The sequence below is a fragment of the Phoca vitulina genome, unplaced genomic scaffold, assembly GCF_004348235.1.
Source record: "Phoca vitulina isolate PV1807 unplaced genomic scaffold, GSC_HSeal_1.0 scaffold10, whole genome shotgun sequence".
NCBI classification, from domain to species: Eukaryota; Metazoa; Chordata; class Mammalia; order Carnivora; family Phocidae; genus Phoca; species Phoca vitulina.
In genome coordinates this window covers 41421232-41439113 of record NW_022589713.1, presented here as the reverse complement: position 1 = coordinate 41439113, position 17882 = coordinate 41421232, and the positions used below count along the sequence as shown (strand labels likewise).

At 46.8% G+C, this 17882-nt stretch overlaps 1 protein-coding gene across 5 annotated transcripts in view; it reads right to left on the bottom strand.

The window, feature by feature from the left end:
- The window catches only part of CMTM7 (CKLF like MARVEL transmembrane domain containing 7), a 51103-nt gene that overhangs the window by 32541 nt on the left and 680 nt on the right, over positions 1 to 17882 (bottom strand). The gene's annotated exons all lie outside the window — the stretch shown is intronic.

Below are 17882 nucleotides of genomic sequence, written 5' to 3'. Positions count from 1 at the left end.
AAAACTTTATTTACAAAAACAGGTGGCAGGCCGGATTTGGACGGGGGGCTATAGTTTGCCAACCTCTGCAAATGTTCAATGTAATATCATTTATAGCAGCTAAAAGCTCAAAAACAACCCACATGTTCAAAAGTGAATGGTTAAGTAAATTAAAGAACATCCGTTTAGATGATTGTACATATTATGCACAATTATGAAGACTTTAGAGCAACAGAGACATGTTACTAAATATTGAATTTTGTAATTAAAAAAAAGAGAGGAAGCAGAATCCATGATTATAATCAGTAGGATTACAGCTCCGCAAACTTCATGTACACACTCAGCCAAGGACCAAAATAGATCATCTGTGGAATTTGTGGAATGGTGGGGCCATGGGTGAATTTTGTTTTTAATTTCTGTGGCTAGCAGCAATTCCATATTCTACCACAACCAAAAAGCCCATTTTGTGAACTGACCGAGAAGATTTCAAACCCTCTACCTTTTCTCTCAATGCTGGGCCTTCGCAAAGGCTGTTCCCTCCTCCAGGACACTCCCGCCTTGTCCCTTCCCATCGTCAGGGGAGGTTCCTTCCCCAGGAAAGTCTGACTATGGACTAGAGAGGACCCCTGTTATCTGTGCTCCCAGTGGCCCGTACTTCCTGCTTCATGATGCTCACCACCCTTACGCTAACCACAGTTCACTGACTCAAAGATGCTCAGTCTTGCTCATTTTTACTTCCCTCGAGTCGGGGCTCTAACTTACAAATACTGTCGGCCAGACCAGTATCTAGTTATCTCTGCCTGCCATCTGCCAATGTGCCTGCATCACAATATTTGGAAGGGTGTCAGCGGCATGGAGGAACATTCCAGAGACAGGAGTGGCGCACTCTTTGAAGCCCCGAGAACCAGAGGTTTGTGGGGCTGAGATGGCGGGATGGGGAGTCAGGGAGGTTTAGCATCACTGCCAGAGTGGGAGTCAAAAAGCAGCCTATGAGCCCAGCACCAACGGCTTTTAGTTCTTTTATGGACTCTTCTCCATTGCTCACACCTCTCGATGGCACAAAGAACAACAGGGTGTGTAAAAATTCTTAAAAAGGGGGTGCCCGGGTGGCTCAGATGGTTAAGCGTCTGCCTTCGGCTCAGGTCATGATCCCAGGGTCCGGGGATCAAGTCCCGCTTCGGGCTCCCTGCTAGGCGGTGAGCTTTCTTCTCCCTCTGCCTCTGCCTCTCTCTCTCTCTGACTCTTATGAATAAATAAATAAAATATTTAAAAAAATACTTAAAAAGAAAAAAGGAATTTAGAAGAGGAGGGCTCTGACGGTAAAGAGGTTGTAGGAATATCTTAAGCAATTTATTTTCCTTCATCAAGTTTTTCTTTTTATATACTCACAAGCATATAAAATTTCAATTTAATCAAGTCTAAAAGAACTCTTCTAGGGGTGCCTGGGTGGTTCAATTGGTTAAAGTGTCTGACTCTTGATTTCGGCTCAGGTCATGATCTCAGGGTCCCCCCACTCCCAAGTCGCACTCCACACTGGCATGGAGCCTGCTTAAGATTCTCCCTCCCCCTCTCTTCCTCTCACATAAGTAAGTAAATAATAAAAATGAAAGAACACTTCCATTGAGCATAAAATAAAAATTCTAAGTAAGAGATTTGTCATAGAATTGTCATTTTCTTTCTTTCTCAGCAGTGCCTAAAACAGCGGTGCCTCAGAGGTAATGAAACATGACACCTGTTCAGGGTCTGGATTTTCTGCCCCCAGGGGAGAGGCGGATGTGCCTTGTTCATCCCTGGAGCCTCAGCCTCGGTCCCAGCCCAGGGCGGGAGCGAATAGGCATTAATTATCTGATGAAGTCCCTTGAAATAGCGCCCTGCCAGGCAAAGGGGCACACCCCAGGGTTAGCATCTGAGCCAGAAATAGAAATCCAAAAGCGAGCTCGCCACATCTGGCCTTTGATTCTTTTAGCCTTTAATCCAATACAGTAATGCCACTATTCAGTGTTGCCCGGCGTTGTGTTAAATTCGGAGTCCTGTCCTGACAGCTTGACAAACTGACAGACACTTCCCTCATCCCTCGGCTTCTCTCTGTTTGCTTTGGCGCAGGACCCCGCTGTTTTGACTGGGTGAGTCAGTGGAAACCTGTCAACGCAACTAAATAAGAAAGAAAGGCCACTCTGACTTTATCAGAAAGTCCAGGATCCTTTCTCTCCTTGCTGGCATCCCACCTGCATCTTCCTTGGCCTCTCCTCCCTCTGCAGGGAGACCCCCGCCCCTTCCTGGCCTGAAGTTAGTGCCCCGGGCACCATGGTGCTTCCAGGCCTGGCACAGGGGCCCTTTCCACACCGGGCCCACCCCCCCCCCGAGCCCTCCACAGGCACCTCCCCACGCAGCATTACCACATCTTCCAAGGACGATCCAGGTCTCAAGCATTTCATCCGCGCTGACTTTTTTGAAAGGAGTGCTATTACCAGGGCTTTGGCAAGAAAATATACTTTCACTCATTAAAAACAAAGCTGGGCGCCTGGGTGGCTCAGTCAGTTGGGTGTCTGCCTTCACTCAGGTCATGAGCCCAGGGTCCTGGGATCGAGCCCCGCATCGGGCTCCCTGCTCAGTGGGGAGTCAGCTTCTCTCTCTCTGTCAAATAAATAAAATCTTAAAAAAAAAAAAGAACTGCTCTGAAGGAATCAGGACCGGGCGACAGGACAGGGTGATGGGGTTAGGGTGGTGTTAGGGGGATGACTTCCTACGAGGGCCTTGGGAAAGGCCCCTCAGGGGCAGGACAGGGAGCCGTCCAGTGGGGAGGCAGACAGTCTCTACCCCTGGCTTTATTTCTGTTTCCTGATCTATAAAAGATGAAAAACAGGGCCTTGGAGCCTCCACATACAGCTGACAGAAAAAGAAAGATGAGAGAATCCTGCCCCTTAAGAGCCTCTGGCAGGAAGCGACAAATACCTCTTCTACTCTGACTCCAGTGGTGAGAACTAGTGACAGAGCGACGCGGACAGAAGACACAGACGACAGGAAATGTCTGTCTACACAGCTACCAGTCAGGAAGCACCCCGCGCTGGGAAGGAGGGGGCGGGAGCTAAATACCTGTCACTGCGTTGAACCCTGTACCCCGGTAACTGACTGCGTAATTACTGTGAATTCAGATGCTTGCAACGAAATATGAAAAAGAGTAGTACCTAAATGATAGGGCTGTCGGGAAGATTAAATGAGGACATTCATGTCAAACTCATAGACTAGGAATTGTTAGGTGATGAGCCCTCAATTAATTTTAGCCATTGTCCCAAGGATGTGACATTTGAGCTAAGTGTTTTTTTGTTTTTGGTTCTTTTTTTGACTAGGACGTGCAGTTAAGCTCCACGCGAACTATTAACTATTAACTTAAGATAGGAAGTTTACAAAAGGGTCTGTTGTGAGAACAAAAGCACTAAAATCGAGATAAGATGTGTGCCATGATCCAAACATGTTTTCTTCCCCTTCTTCTTTTTGCATCAACTGTAGCTACAAAATACTGCCCTCCAAACCAACTTTAATATCCAATGATGGGGTGGCTCTGTCCTGGACTCTTCGGAAATGTCAAGGTCATGAAAGACAAGAAGGGACTGTTCCAGATTGAAGGAGATTAAGGAAACAGGACAAGTGAATATAACTCGTGATCCAGGATGGGATCCTAGAGGAGAAAAGGGACATTAATGGGTCAACTGGCGAAATCTGAGTAAGGCTGGTAGAGGAGCTAATAGGGCTGGTGTCAATAATTTCCTGGTTTAGGTAACTGTACTGAAGTTATGTAGGACTTAGGAAATGCACACTGGAGTACTTCTGGACAAAAGAGCATGATGTCTGCAGCTTACTCTCAACTGATTCAAAGAAAAAATAACGTGTGTGTGTGTGTGTGTGTGTGTATGGAAAATGATTAGACAAGTGTGTTAAAAGGTTAACGGTTGAGAACCTGGGGGGTAAGTATATGGAGAATTCTCTGTACTGTTCCGGTAAAGTTTCTGTAAATCTGGAATTATTTATAAATAAAAAGTACAAAAGTATTTATAATTTAGAGACTTAAGTCATTGGGCACTTCTCCCAACATTTTTTTTATTTTTATAGATTAAAAAAATTTTTATTTTATCTGAGAGGGAGAGAGGGAACACAAGCAAGGGGAGGGGCAGAGGGAGAGGGAGAAGCAGACTCCCTGCTGAGCAAGGAGCCCAATGCGGGAGTCAATCCCAGGAACCCCGGGATCACGACCTGAGCCGAAGGCAGATGCTTAATGACTGAGCCCCTACAAACCTTTTTTAAAAATTGCAACTATTTCACAAGCAGAGCTAACGTGACCTCCTTTGGGGGGGGGGGCTGCAATATCCTATCTTTAAAAATCTACTGGAATGCTATAAAATTTATTTGGCAATCTAATGGTTTGGGGGAATTGGGGACACTTCACTCGATGCCTGCAGAAAGCCAGAAGCAGCTCTTCTTTGGAATGTACTCTTCATCATTTTTTTTTTAATTTTTTTATTGTTATGTTAATCCCCATACATTACATCATTAGTTTTAGATATAGTGTTCCATGATTCATTGTTTGTGCATAACACCCAGTGCTCCATGCAGAACGTGCCCTCCTCAATACCCATCACCAGGCTAACCCATCCTCCCACCCCCCTCCCCTCTAGAACCCTCAGTTTGTTTTTCAGAGTCCATCGTCTCTCATGGTTCATCTTTTATCTCTACTCTGCCATCTGAGAATGACTGTCCGATGTTCTCTTCATGTTTGCTCTATCTTTATGGTTCTGCTTTTCTCAGCAGAATTTCAAGGACCGCTTCTTTTTTTGAATAAGCTATTAAGGAAAAAGATGTACCAAAATAAAGAAGATTGAGATGTAATTGTCATCCAGAGTGTCATAGGATGGCCATCTCTTCTCTGAAACACTGTTCTAGAAACGAGCAATGCTTCTACAAGGAGAAAATATTCAATGTCTACAGTCTATGATGCCAAGGATTTTTAGAATCTGACCACAATGGAAAGTCTTGAACTGGTTGTACTAGTTTCCTGTGGTTGTAAAAAGTTACTATAAAGTTGGTGGCTTAGAATAACAGAAATTTATTCTTTCACAAGTCTATAAGTCAGAAGTGGAAATCAGTATCACTGGGCTTAAACCAAGGTGTCAGCAGGACTGAGTTTTCCCTGGTGACTCTAGAGAGAATCCATTCATTGCTTCTTCCAGCCTCCGGTGGCTTTCCTGGTGTTCTTGGGCTCATGGCCACATCACTGCAATCTCCACCACATCTTCACATCACTGTTGGAGAAGGTCATCAAATAGATGTGACTACCAGTTGACCTGTGAGCGGGACCCAGGCACTCGGAGGTCCTTGCCCCCTCCCTGTCCTTGGAACATGGGTTCCACTTACCTTTCCTGCTCCCAGAGGCTGCTCCGAGGACACAGCCTTCAGATGGTGATGCGGTGTTGAGAACGTCTGGACGGTATATGTGACTGAACCCGGTTAAGGTCTCGATGTAAACTTTTAAGGTTTGGTGGGCAGGTGCAGAATCCACTCATCTTGCTGCTGCCCAGGACAAGCCTCATATGTAAGTTCCCTTTGCTTATTAAATGTGCCTCCTTCCTCTGCTCCCCCTGCCCTCCCAGTATGGGGGTGGCTGGTTTCAGATTACACCTGGGAAGCTAGGAGAGGGTTTCAAACCAGCAGTCACCATCATCTTCTTCTTTGTGTGTCTCTTATCAAAACACTTGTCATTGGACTTAGGGACCTCCCAGGTAATTCAGATAATCATTTCAAGACCCTTAATTACATCTGAAAACCCCTTGTTCCAAATAAGGTAACGTTCACAGGTTCCAGGGATAAGGATTATCCCTGGACATATATTTTGGGGGCCGTCATTCAATCCACTACACTGGGAAAGCAATTTTTTGTCCCTAAATCACACTAACACAACTGTATGTTGAAGTGGCAATCACATCTCTAAATATGGGATTGATGTCACCACAAGTGGTGAGAGTAGGTCAGCAAGGAGACCTCTATTAGACCCAGGGGATGCACGTTATGCTGCAGAGTTCTTTCCTCTGACTTAGGCAGCGGTCAATAAACAGGACGCACTGCTCAGTAACGGTGATATTTACGGAACCCTCGTAAACCCAGTGTCACGTCAATATAAGGGTTAGTGGTGCCTCTCTTACCTTTTCCACATGAAACTTACAACAGTACGTGTCAATGAGGCCCCATCTCTGAAATCAAACTGCTTTTCTCCAGGAGAATTTCCTGTGGTTCTGTTCTTAAGTTTTTCCAAGGAGTTAAAAAAGATAGGGTCAAGTTATCTATACTACCATGACATTGCTTGTAATTCTCTTGTAAAAGGGTACAGAAATAATGTCGCTCCCTATTGAGCTTACTTTTCATTCAGTACACGTTGATTTGTTTTCCTCTCTTCTTGTTTCAAATAGGAAATGAAAAAAAAAATAAATAACAGGACTGGTTAAGTGGACCTCAAAAAGCAACATCAAAAGTCCTGGGTGGTCTGGAAGGCTGAGCAGCCTGGCATTGCAGATCCAGAGGGTGACCGGGCAAGAATACTGATAAACCAGTTTTGCGGGTGGAAGCAGTCTGCAGTCAGGTTTGTTAAGTCCCCAGACTGCATCATCTTAGAGCCTCAGCAGAGATCAGAAAGACGGGCTCCGAAGGAACACAAGCAGGCAGTCCATTGGTGCGCTTCTCAATGGCGCTCCCTTTAACCAGGCCCATGCACCACTTCCCAGGTACTGCAGGGGGCGCTGCTGCTAACTCCGCCCACGTACAACCTTGCGCTAATGATTTCCCTTTGGACAGTTGCAGCTGTCTGGCTCAGAGGTTCCTGGGAGTTTATCTTCTCCCTGCGCCCCCAGGTCTGTAGTCAATGAAGGGTACAAAAGCCCAGCTCCACTGCCTCAAAACAGGAGAATCTGGTGCACCTCACTTTCCAGAGATCCCTGAAAGATCAGGCTGAGGCTTAGACTTCTAAAACCCATCTCTGTCGAGCTCCTTCCCCTGCCCCTGCCTGTGTCCCTCACTCAGAACTGACCAAATGCACAAGAACCCCATCTCTAGCTCTACTACTAGGGAAGCTGACTTCAACACCCCCTGTGATGGATGTTGGGAAATTCTAAGAAAAATGCTGGTCACACAAGTTTTCTTGTCCCCTAAACCTTCCCGGTTCTTAATATCTCAATGTTACATGGAACTCCGAACACCGAACACTAAGTCTTTCTCAATGTCAGTGGATGTGGAAGACCCCTGAAGCCCTGTAGGAGAAGATCACAAGGTGATGTCTGCAAATCTCAGTTTCAGGATAGATGAAATATTTCCAAGAGCGGGCAACGTTTGGTCCAGGAATTCTATTTTTAGGGACTTCTCTTTCTGATATTCCTGTATACATGTAAAACTATGTTATGTAGAAAGGTATCTGCCACAGCCCTGAGAGAACGAAAGATGGGAAATAACCTAAGTGAGGTCAGTGGGGACTAGTTCAATGGTAAATCCATTCTCTGGAAGGAAATGCAGCTGTTACAGAGAATAACACTTTCTGGATGGATGTGGAATTATCTCCAAGATGGAAAGTTAAGTAATGAAAGTACAGAACAGTGAGTGTAACCATGCTCCCATTAGGGGTGAGAAAGGAGACGCACATGCGCACGCATGCGTGTGGGGACACACACACACACAGAAGCACAAAATAATTCCTGAAGGATATACAAGAAACTGGTATCACCGGTAGCCTCTAGGGAGGGAAAGCGGAAACTGGAGAACTTTTTATACTTTTAAAATCTTGATCATGTTATCTGTTTTTTTAAAGATTATTTATTTGAGAGAGAGAAAAAGGGGGAAGGGGCAGAGGCAGAGAGAGAATCTCAAGCAGACTCCCAGCTGAGTGCAGACCCTGATGCAGGGCTCAATCCCACAGCCCATGAGATCATGACCTGAGCCAAAATCATGAGTTGGACACTTAACCAACTGAGCCACCCAAGCACCCTGATCATGTTACCTATTTTTAAAAAGTAAACATAATTTGAGCAATTACACAGTCATACTTTCTGTTTGGATCAGGACTTTTATTTTTTAGAATGGCTCCGGAAGGGCCCGTGGAGGAGAAGAGGAACACTGGGAGATGGAGGTAGTTCTTACAAGCCTAAAGGCTGCAGAGAAGGCCCTGCATGTTTCCCCATCTGTAAAATGGGAATACTGACACCTCCCAGAAATGCTGTAATGACAAAGTGAGTTATTGCAGAGCAAGCAGACAGCACAATGCCCAGAGCAAGAGCTCAGCAGATGTACTGCACAGGAATTCAGTGACGTATGACCATCGCCCATATAAAAATCATACGGTTATTATTATTATAAGGATGGCACTGCTGTTGTCCCATCTTCCCTTGCCAAGGAGCAGCCGCAAGAGCGGCTTCTGTGGGTGCAGGAGTTATCTACGGCTGTGTAACAAACGACCACAAACTAAGTAGCTTAAAACAACATTTATTTATCCTGTCACAGCTTCCATTGGTCAGGAGCCCAAGGTGGGAGTCCTCTGCTCTGAGTCTCGCAAGGCTGCAGACAAGATGTTGGCCAGCCTGGGGTTTTATCTGAGGCTTGGGGTCCTCTTCCAAGGTCACATGGTTGTTGGCAGACTTTAGTTCCTTGCAGCTCTAGGACGGAGGTCTCTGTTTTTCTGGCCGTCAGCTGAGGGCTGCTCTCAGCTTCTAGACACAACCCATAGGTGCTTGCCATGTGAGTCTCTGCCAGGCCCTTGCCCCACTCCCAAAGCAGTTGACTTCTCAGGGCCAGCAGGAGAATCTCCCTCTTTGGGAAGGACCGAGTACCTCTTTTAAGGACTTTCACATGATTAAGTCAGCCTCACTTGGAGATGATCTCCTTTTGATTAACTCAGAACCAACTGATCTGGGACTGTAATTACATCTGCAACATCCATTCACCTTGGCATATGACATGGTATAACCACGGAAATGACATCCCATCACCTTTGCTGTATTCTGTCGGTTAGAAGCAAGTCCCAGGCCTCACCCACACTCAAGAGGATGGAATTACACAAGCTTGTGACTCACTGGGGGTCACCCTGGGGGGTGTCTGCCACAGTGGGCTAGCCTGGGAGCCTGCTCACCCTGCATGGAGAGATGGCACACCATGGTGGCAAAAGGCTAGGCCTTGCCCACACCTGGGTTCAAATGCTGGCTCCAGAATTTAATGAATATTTTGAACCTTGGGCAAGTTACAAAACCTCTCAGCCTCCATTCAAACCAAAAGAAGGGGAAGATAAATAATAGAGAGTCACTGAAAGGGTTAAACAAAGGGACACTGCATGTACAACTGCCTGACATGGTACATCAGATACTCACACCTTAGTCCCCCTCTGTTCCCAACCCTTCCGGGAGGAGCCTGTGACTTACAAATGAGAATAAGAGTGATGGGTTTCTCTTAAGCCTGCCAGCAGCCCTGTGGGTGACATGTAAATCTGCTTTCTAAAATACTACACACATACTGTTCAATACCCCAGTGAGGGGTTTTCCCTACCCTGGCTGATTTCATCTCTGGCAAAGGGTGAAATGACCACTAGCACCTGCTGTCGCGTCTCATAGCACCTCCTTTTAGATCTGCCACAGCCTGCCCACCAACGCGGAGCCAACGCGATCAGTCACGGTACAGCCGAACAATGGCCTCGCGTGCACGTCTCACATCGTTTTCAAACGAGGTTTAAGGACACAGGACAATACTCATGGTGTATTGATAGCGAGAATGAAATGACCCCAAATTGTCCTTTTATGAGCTCAAGATCTGGACGTGAACTGGCTGGTTCAAAACCCAGCTTCACTCTTCATGGCTGTGACTTTGGGCAAGTTACCGAACCTCCCTGCCTCCGTTTCCTCATCTGTAAAATGCCGATGACAACAGGACCTACTTATCATGGGGATTAAACGAGGTAACACATGTAAAACACCTAGCCCAGAGGCTGCTACGTGAATAGTGATCAACACTATTATTATTATTATTATTAAAGTACCACTTTTATCACTTGAGAGGAAAAGTTAAAAAAAGACTTCACAATCACTAGCATTGCGGTCGCCTTCTTAGGGGAATAAAGAAAACCTATGAGGAAGAGTGAGTAAAACTACATTGCGGTCACAGGATAGTTAGTAATTCTCCATGCTTTCCAGAAGGTTCCAACTTACTCTGTACTGGGAAGCATTTAATTCATTTCTCCTCTGTTTCCGCCTTCCCATCCCCTTCTGAAGGAACTGCGTTTTCTCCATCTTTAGAACTCAGGATGATACCTCTCCTAAGTTCCACGGCGATCCTTTCCGTGGGTAACACATGGAAACCGCTTTACAGACCATTTCGCCTTCTCTGTCAAGCCACCTATCCTTTTAGCTATCGGAAGGAAGGAAGGAAGGAAGGAAGGAAGGACGGACGAAAAGAGCATGGCTGCCCTGGGGAAAAGGAAGGGCCATGTCCCGATCATCGCTGATTAAAACACAGACCAGGTGAACTGCTTTTTCTGCAGGAGGCGGAGTGGCTTCTCTGTTCCCGACTGCCGCCGGGAGCTGGGATGGGGTGTGGAGAGGCTCCCCCCGTCCTTCTGTCCTCCCCCCCGCAGCCAGTACCGGGCTCTGCGCCAGGCCACGGGGGCCAGGAGTTGCTAAGGCCCCCGTGAGGAATGCCGGAGAGTGAGCGGCGGGTGAGGGAGCCACCGAGCCAAACGGGTGACAGAGGTGGCGTGCCTGGTGGCAGGCGGCGGGTCAGAGGGAGGCTTCCACGGGCAGCACGCCGGGGCAGATGGCAGGGGGAGGAAACAGATGGAGGTCCAGTGGCGCTGGGCAGGAAGCGCCGGAGCACGGTGGGAGGGTGAGGGCCTGGGAGGAAGGGAGCACAGAGGAGCGCTTCCCTGACCCCAGAATTTGCCTCCACACCCTGACCCCCACAGGGAGTCCCCCAAGTGAGGCCCAGGATCGCCCTGGAGGGTCTTTAATACCCGCTGTAATGCCCGAAAACCCGGGGGACTCTCTTCCGACTCACAGGGGACCACACACGCACCCACTCGTGCTCCCCCCTGGCCCCCACAGCCTGGTGGACCCTCCATCTGGTGTCTTCATCAGCACCCTCTCCTCTGGCCACTGGTTTCCAATCTGGGGGCAGGTGGTTTGTGGGGTGCCCTGGAGGGGAATTCTTGCCAGTAGTTAAGAAATGCACATGCTCCGCAGCCTGAATAAATAAGCTGTGGTACTATCATTCTTCAAATTTATGCAGATGCTGTTGCCATTACTTAAATGCAAGTGCATTTAAAAGCACTACAGAACCTTCTAGCCCCTTGATGGCACTGTTCCTTTCCCAAACCATCAGACACCAAAAATACTATTACAACTTAAAATATTATTACCATCACATTTGTCTCCTTGAATATCATCCTGGATGATAAAGGGACACCCATTAATTTCTAGATATTAAAACATTTACATCATTGCTTAATGTCACCATGCTCCGAAGGGCACGAAGCACTTCATTTCTCTCTCTGCAAAATTTATTTACACCAGGACTTCTCCACAAGGAAGTTCACCATGGCCTTGTTTGTACGTTGGCAGAACTGGAAGCCCTCGAGCCACAGTAAGGGGGAGGGGGCTGGTCCCACAGACCGTGGTACAGCCACGACTGGCTACAATGATGCTGTTGAAAACCAAATTGCAGACAAACATGAAGTGACACAAGAAAACGTTCATCGCATATTAAGCAAAAAAAAAAAAAAAAAGGCATTTTACAAAATAGGTATACATCATCCTAATTTTCCTTTTTTTTTTTTAAGATTTTATTTATTTATTTGACAGAGAGCAGAGAGCACAAGCAGGGGGAGCGGCAGGCAGAGCAAGAGGGAGCAGCAGGCTCCCCGCTGAGCAGGGAGCCCGATGTGGGACTCGATCCCAGGACCCTGAGATCATGACCCGAGCTGAAGGCAGACGTTTAACCGACTGAGACCCCCAGGCGCCCCCATGCTAATTTTCTATATAAAACAAGACACAAACACCCCAAATTATAGATGTCTACTATGAAATGGTATAAAATTTTACTTTAAAGACTAATCTTGGGAAACAGAGTGGGAGAGTCTACTTTCTTTTTTGTGTTTCCCCAAATTTCTACAATGAGCAAGCATTACTTCTGTCATCAGGAATAAAGCCCATAACTTGTTGTGTTTTATTATTTTTATTTGTTTGGCTATTGACTGAAAGTAGTTTCTTGTTGTTAGGTCAGGATTGGGCCGGGAGTACAAGGATCTTGGCAGTGAGGTTCTTTGCTGCCTTTAACCCTCTGGCTTCCAGGAAAGAGGACAGGGGTGTGCAGATTGCATTTGGGAACCAAACTGGTGCTCCCCTGCTACCCAGATGCAAAGCAGAACAAAGAGGGTGGACCGCTCTGGGTTATGCTGGGTCATTCTCCACGCATAAGTCTATTCACAGCTATACCAGAGGCTGGGCTCCCCGCCACAGTCCAATTCTATTTGGGAACTGGGCTCTGAATTTCCAGAGTGCAGCTCATAATCGCCTTGACCTGCTGGAGGGTATTTAGAATGCTCTCTCATGCCAGAAAACTGAGTGTACTCTCCCCGGACTCACACACCCACTCAGCTTCCACCCAGCCTGCGTAGACTCCTTGAATCTTATTTCAGATAAAACATCTCTTTAGGATATTAAATATTGGCAACGCCCTCATTACTATCCTGAAATGAATAAAATGTATATATAATACAATCCTAATCCCTGTGACAACCGAAACAGTTTCCATAAAGTTCCAAAATAACCTCTAGGGGGCGGTACAGCCCTGGTTTGAAAACCACCACTTCAATGGTGGGTTGATGGTGACAGGACGCTTCCCTGATATTCTTAGATGAAGGACCATACCCTCCAGATGATCTGGCAGGCCTTGAGAGTCTGGCCCTTGCACATTTCTCCAGTCTCACCCAAACCACTCCCACCTGTCTCCTCCCCTCCAACCGCAGCAATACTCCTTCCAGACTCTGAGTCATTGTCTGTGCTTTTCCGTCTTCTGGAAATGCTGTTCCCTCTTCCTTCAAATATCCCTTCCTTAGAGAAGCCCTTCCTTACCTTCCAGACAGGTCAGACTCTCTAGTTAATTCTCTATGACACTGAACACCTCTTTTTCCGAGCTTTTGTCCCAGTTTATAGTTACAGATTAATAATCATTTTATTAATGTTTGTTTTCCTTATTTGAGTATAAGGAGCACAGGGACTGATCTGCCTTATTTACTCTTCTTTCCACCATATTCTAGCATACAACAGGTGCTCAAATGTTTGCTGAATAAATAAATGAAACTTCGGGAGGACGTTTAAGTTTCCATCTTTGTGGCTTATGAAACTACACTCTGATTTTCCTTCCATATGATTCAGCAAATGTCACAGCCCCCGTTTCTCTGCACACGCAGAAAGGGTCTGTCTTGTTAACCTCTGTATTCCACACGCCTCACATAAGAACATAGCAGATACCCAGGAAATGAGATGACGCCTCTTTCTAGATGTCAGTACTGCCCAAGTACTGCCTCACGCCCTGCTGTATTCTCTTCCCCTCCAACGCCCCCAACCTATCCCTTACCTCCAACTTAAACATACTGAACAAAGGCCTTCGAGAGCTAAGAGTGCACTCCCAACCTCACCAACCTGTACTCAGCTCTCAAGGTTCAACTCAGATGTGACCTTCACCTTCAAGCCTCTCTCCTTCCTTCCTAGTGCAGGCGACCAGACTTTTTTTATCTCCCCAACCAGTCAATTTTGGGACTTGTCTGTCTCCTCAGTGAAACCACAGACTTCCTGAGGGCAAGGGCTCTGTCACAGCTCCCTGCTCCCACAGAAATGAAGATGGACGTGGCACTCATAAATGTCTGCTGAACTGATGAGGAATGCTGGCGAGGTCACATACAGGGCCATCTGGACCCCTTCAGACCTCAGGGCAGTCCCCTCGGGCTCAGATTCTGTGAGGTCTGCAGGGGGACATCCCTTCCTCTAGTAGTGGATATGGGGGGATGGCCAGGGAGTTTCCTATGTTGTGGCCCTCCCACACCCAGTGGTGTCATGCAGAGTACCCCCCTCTGAACTCTTCCCTAGATTTCCTTTTAGCAGCTTTACTGAGATACAATTCACACATTTAAAGTGTATAATCCAATGGTTTTTAGTATATTCACAGGGTTGGGCAACCAACACCACAATCCATTTTAGAACATTTTTATCATCCAAAAAGAAACCACCTACATCTTACCAGCCACTCCCCATTGCTCCCAAACTCCCCAGCCCTGAGCAACCACTAATCGACTTTCTGTCTCTAGAAATTTGCCTGTTCTGGACATCCCATGTTAAGTGGAATCATAGAATATGTAGTCTCTTGGGGCGCCTGTGTGGCTCAGTCGGTTAGGAATCTGCCTTCGGCTTAAGTCATGATCCCAGGGTCCTGGGATTGAGTCCCGCATCGGGCTCCCTGCTCAGTGGGGAGTCTGCTTCTCCCTCTCCCTCTGCCCGCCACTCCACCTGCTTGTGCTCTCTATCAAATAAATAAACAAAAATCTTAAAAAAAAAAAAAGAATATGTAGTCTTTTGTTTCTGGCTTCTTCCACTTAGCATGTGTTCGAGGATCATCCATGTTGTAGCCTGTGTCAGTACTTTATACTTTTTTCTGCTAATATTCCATCCCATGAATACACCACATTTTATTTATCCATTCATCAGTCCAGTCCTCATCAGGACATTTGGGTTATTTCCACGTTTTGGCTCTCATGAATAATGCTGCTACGAACTTTTGTGTACAAGTTTTTGTGTGTTTGTGCGTTTTCACACAATATACTTAAGAGAAGTGTTTGCACTTCTCTTCAGTATCTACCTAGGAGCAGAATTGTTGGATCATACAGCAACTCCATGTTTGTTTGAGGAACTGCCAGACTATTTGCCTTTTACACCCCCACTGGCCAACTGGCAACGTATGAGGGCTCTGATTTCTTCACGTCCTTCACATTGTTCTGTCCTGATATCATGTCTTTCCTATCGTTGCCATCCTACTGGGTGTGAAGAGGTACCTCAGTGGGCACTGATTTCCCTAGATCTATTAACCAGCAACAACTCTGCAGGGTCTTCGGGCACACGAGGCCCGTCAGGCCTGGGTCGGCCCCAGCTCTGCTGCTCACAGCTGTGGGACATTACTAGTTCAACCTCTCAGTCAGTTTCTTCTTGTCAAAACATGTTCCTTCACATGATCCTTAAAAACAGTTAATGACACTTACGTGATGTATAGTATGGAATTCCTAGTACATCATTTATTTTTTTTTAAAGATTTTATTTATTTATTTGTCGGGGGGGGGCGGGGGAGCGCACAAGCAGAGGGAACAGCGGACAGAGGGAGAAGCAGGCTCCCTGCCAAGCAAGGGGCCCACTGCAGGGCTCAATCCCGGGACTCTGGGATCGTGACCTGAGCCAAAGGCAGACGCTTAACCAACTGAGCCAGCCAGGCGTTTGTCCCTAGTGCCTTACAGAGAACAATGGTAAGGTTCAAAAAATAGACCTATTAACAACAACAAAGAAACAAAGAAACACAGGGCCAACAACTGTGACAGTCTCTAGTCTAAAGAGGAAGACCCAAGAAACTAAACTATTGGGGCCACAAGATTATAAAGATTCATTAAAGACACAAGTACCAACATTCACTGAGAAACTCACTTTCCTTCCATTATCTCTCCTCATTTTCTGGTGGTGGTGGACCCAGGAGAGACTCAAAGCAAAGAAAGGAAGTTGTTCTCAAAGGGAACAGCCTTTTCAATTATTTCTTAAGGTAATATGTTGACAGGTCTGTCGATTAGACTGAGGACAACACTTTATGGGAAGTCTAGGACATACGGGTCAGCCTATTCAGGATGCAGATGAGATACCAGTGGTCAAAATCGGAGCCCCGTGGCTAGAGTGCTCACTGGTGGCACCACTTCAGCGGCATCTGCCCTGCCCCAATGTTGTTAACTCCTGGCTATGCATATGTTTCTGGCAAAGGAGATGAAAGAATATCAAACATCCATGCAGGCCCCAGAAAAGAGGAAGAGGAGAATGGGAAAGAGTTAGACAAGAGGCCCAGGTGGACAACCCTAAAGAGTCTCTCAATATGACCACACTGCAAGGGCAAGTTCACTTCCAAGGGGTCTGCTCAAACGAGCCTGCAATCACAGGGGCCTCCCCAAGGAAGGAAGAAGGTGTGAGAATCCATGAGGATGGTTTTAAGAGAGGCACAACAGAGAAGCCGTTCTCTAGGTCTTTGTTCCCTGCTATGGAACAACAAGCCCTGTGACTGTCACCTGCAACCAGGCTTAAGGGCCACAGGCAAGAAGCTAGCTGAGGAGCTTTCAGTGAAATGGAGCTTGCTCTTCTCTACAAACCTTATCCACCGAACTCATGGACCAACATGGAGCCTTCTTGACCCCATTACCTTTGTCCATCAAACTCATGGACCAGATGAAGGCTTCTGATCCCAATTTTTGTCCACCAAACTCATTATTTGATTCAATATAGTCTTCCAGTGCTCCATTAGGGTCTGTCTCATCCCCGCCCACCTTTTAAGGACAAAGAGGTGGGCTGGTCCCCTCTATTTGGCGGATTAGCAGTCTTACCACGAGCCAAAAAATGCCTTGCTCAAAACCAACACTCCTCAGCACAATTTGTTGTTGTTGGTAGTCGCTAACACTTCCTAATTTTTGGTCCATCCAGACACCCTTCTTAGAGAAAAGAGAACTCAGCCCCCCTCCCTTCAGATCTGGCCTAAGCAGGAAATGACAGTCCCCTCTACACACACCAGAACAACAGTGCTATGGATTCACCGGCAGCTCTCACTGTGTCCAGCACCCTGGGACTGGCCCACCTTAGCGTCCGGATGTGTAACCTTGTTCCTATGCCACATTCCTTCCTCCACACCCCTCTTCAAAACTACCACTCCTCCCCTCCAACTATTTTTGCTGCAAACATTACAATGAGTGGAGTCACAAACAGCCCAACCTAGTGTCACAAAACACATCAAATGAATGCGAAAGGTGCTTAAGATGAAAATTTGTTTAAAGAAGAAAAAACTGGGAAGAAAGAAAAGAGTGGGGACCATGAGAACGGGCCAGACAACATCAGCCTTGGTGGAAGGCTCCTGCACCACACTGGTCATACTCAGGGCTCAGACTTTCAGCCTGCCTGGCTCCTCAGGTGACCCCCCCTCAGCTGACTCTGGCTCCCCCAAATGAGTACTGTAGTATCCCCCACCCCCCGCCCGTCCACAGTTGTGCTAAGTTACCCACAGTCAACCACAGGGCAGAAGCGGATGACCCTGTGTTCTGCTGAGTAGTCAGAAGATCAATAGCAGCCTAAAGCTAGGTCACAATGCCCACATCATTCACCTCCCTTTATCTCATCGGTCAGGCATTTTATCACCTCACATCATCACAAGAAGGGTGAGCTCAGTACAATAAGGCATTTTGAGAAAGAGACCACATTTACATATTTTTTATTATAGTATATAGTTATAATTGTTCTATTTTATTATTAGTCGTTGTTAATCTCCTCTTACGCCTAACCGATAAATTAAACTTTATCGCAGGTATGCACACATAGGCAAAAACAGTAAATACAGGGCTGGATACTCCAAACGGTTAGCAGGGGGACTAAGGCACAGGCTCCTCAAAACGGACCTTCCGCATCGATCCTCGGCGTTCCAGCGGCCCCCTGAGACCTGGACCCTCCCTTGAACTTGAGAGGGCAGGGGTCCAGGACAGCTGCCCCCCAGGGTCCCCATCCCTTTTCCCCACCAGGGAACTGAGAACTTCGGACTTCCTCTCCTCTGCGAAACTG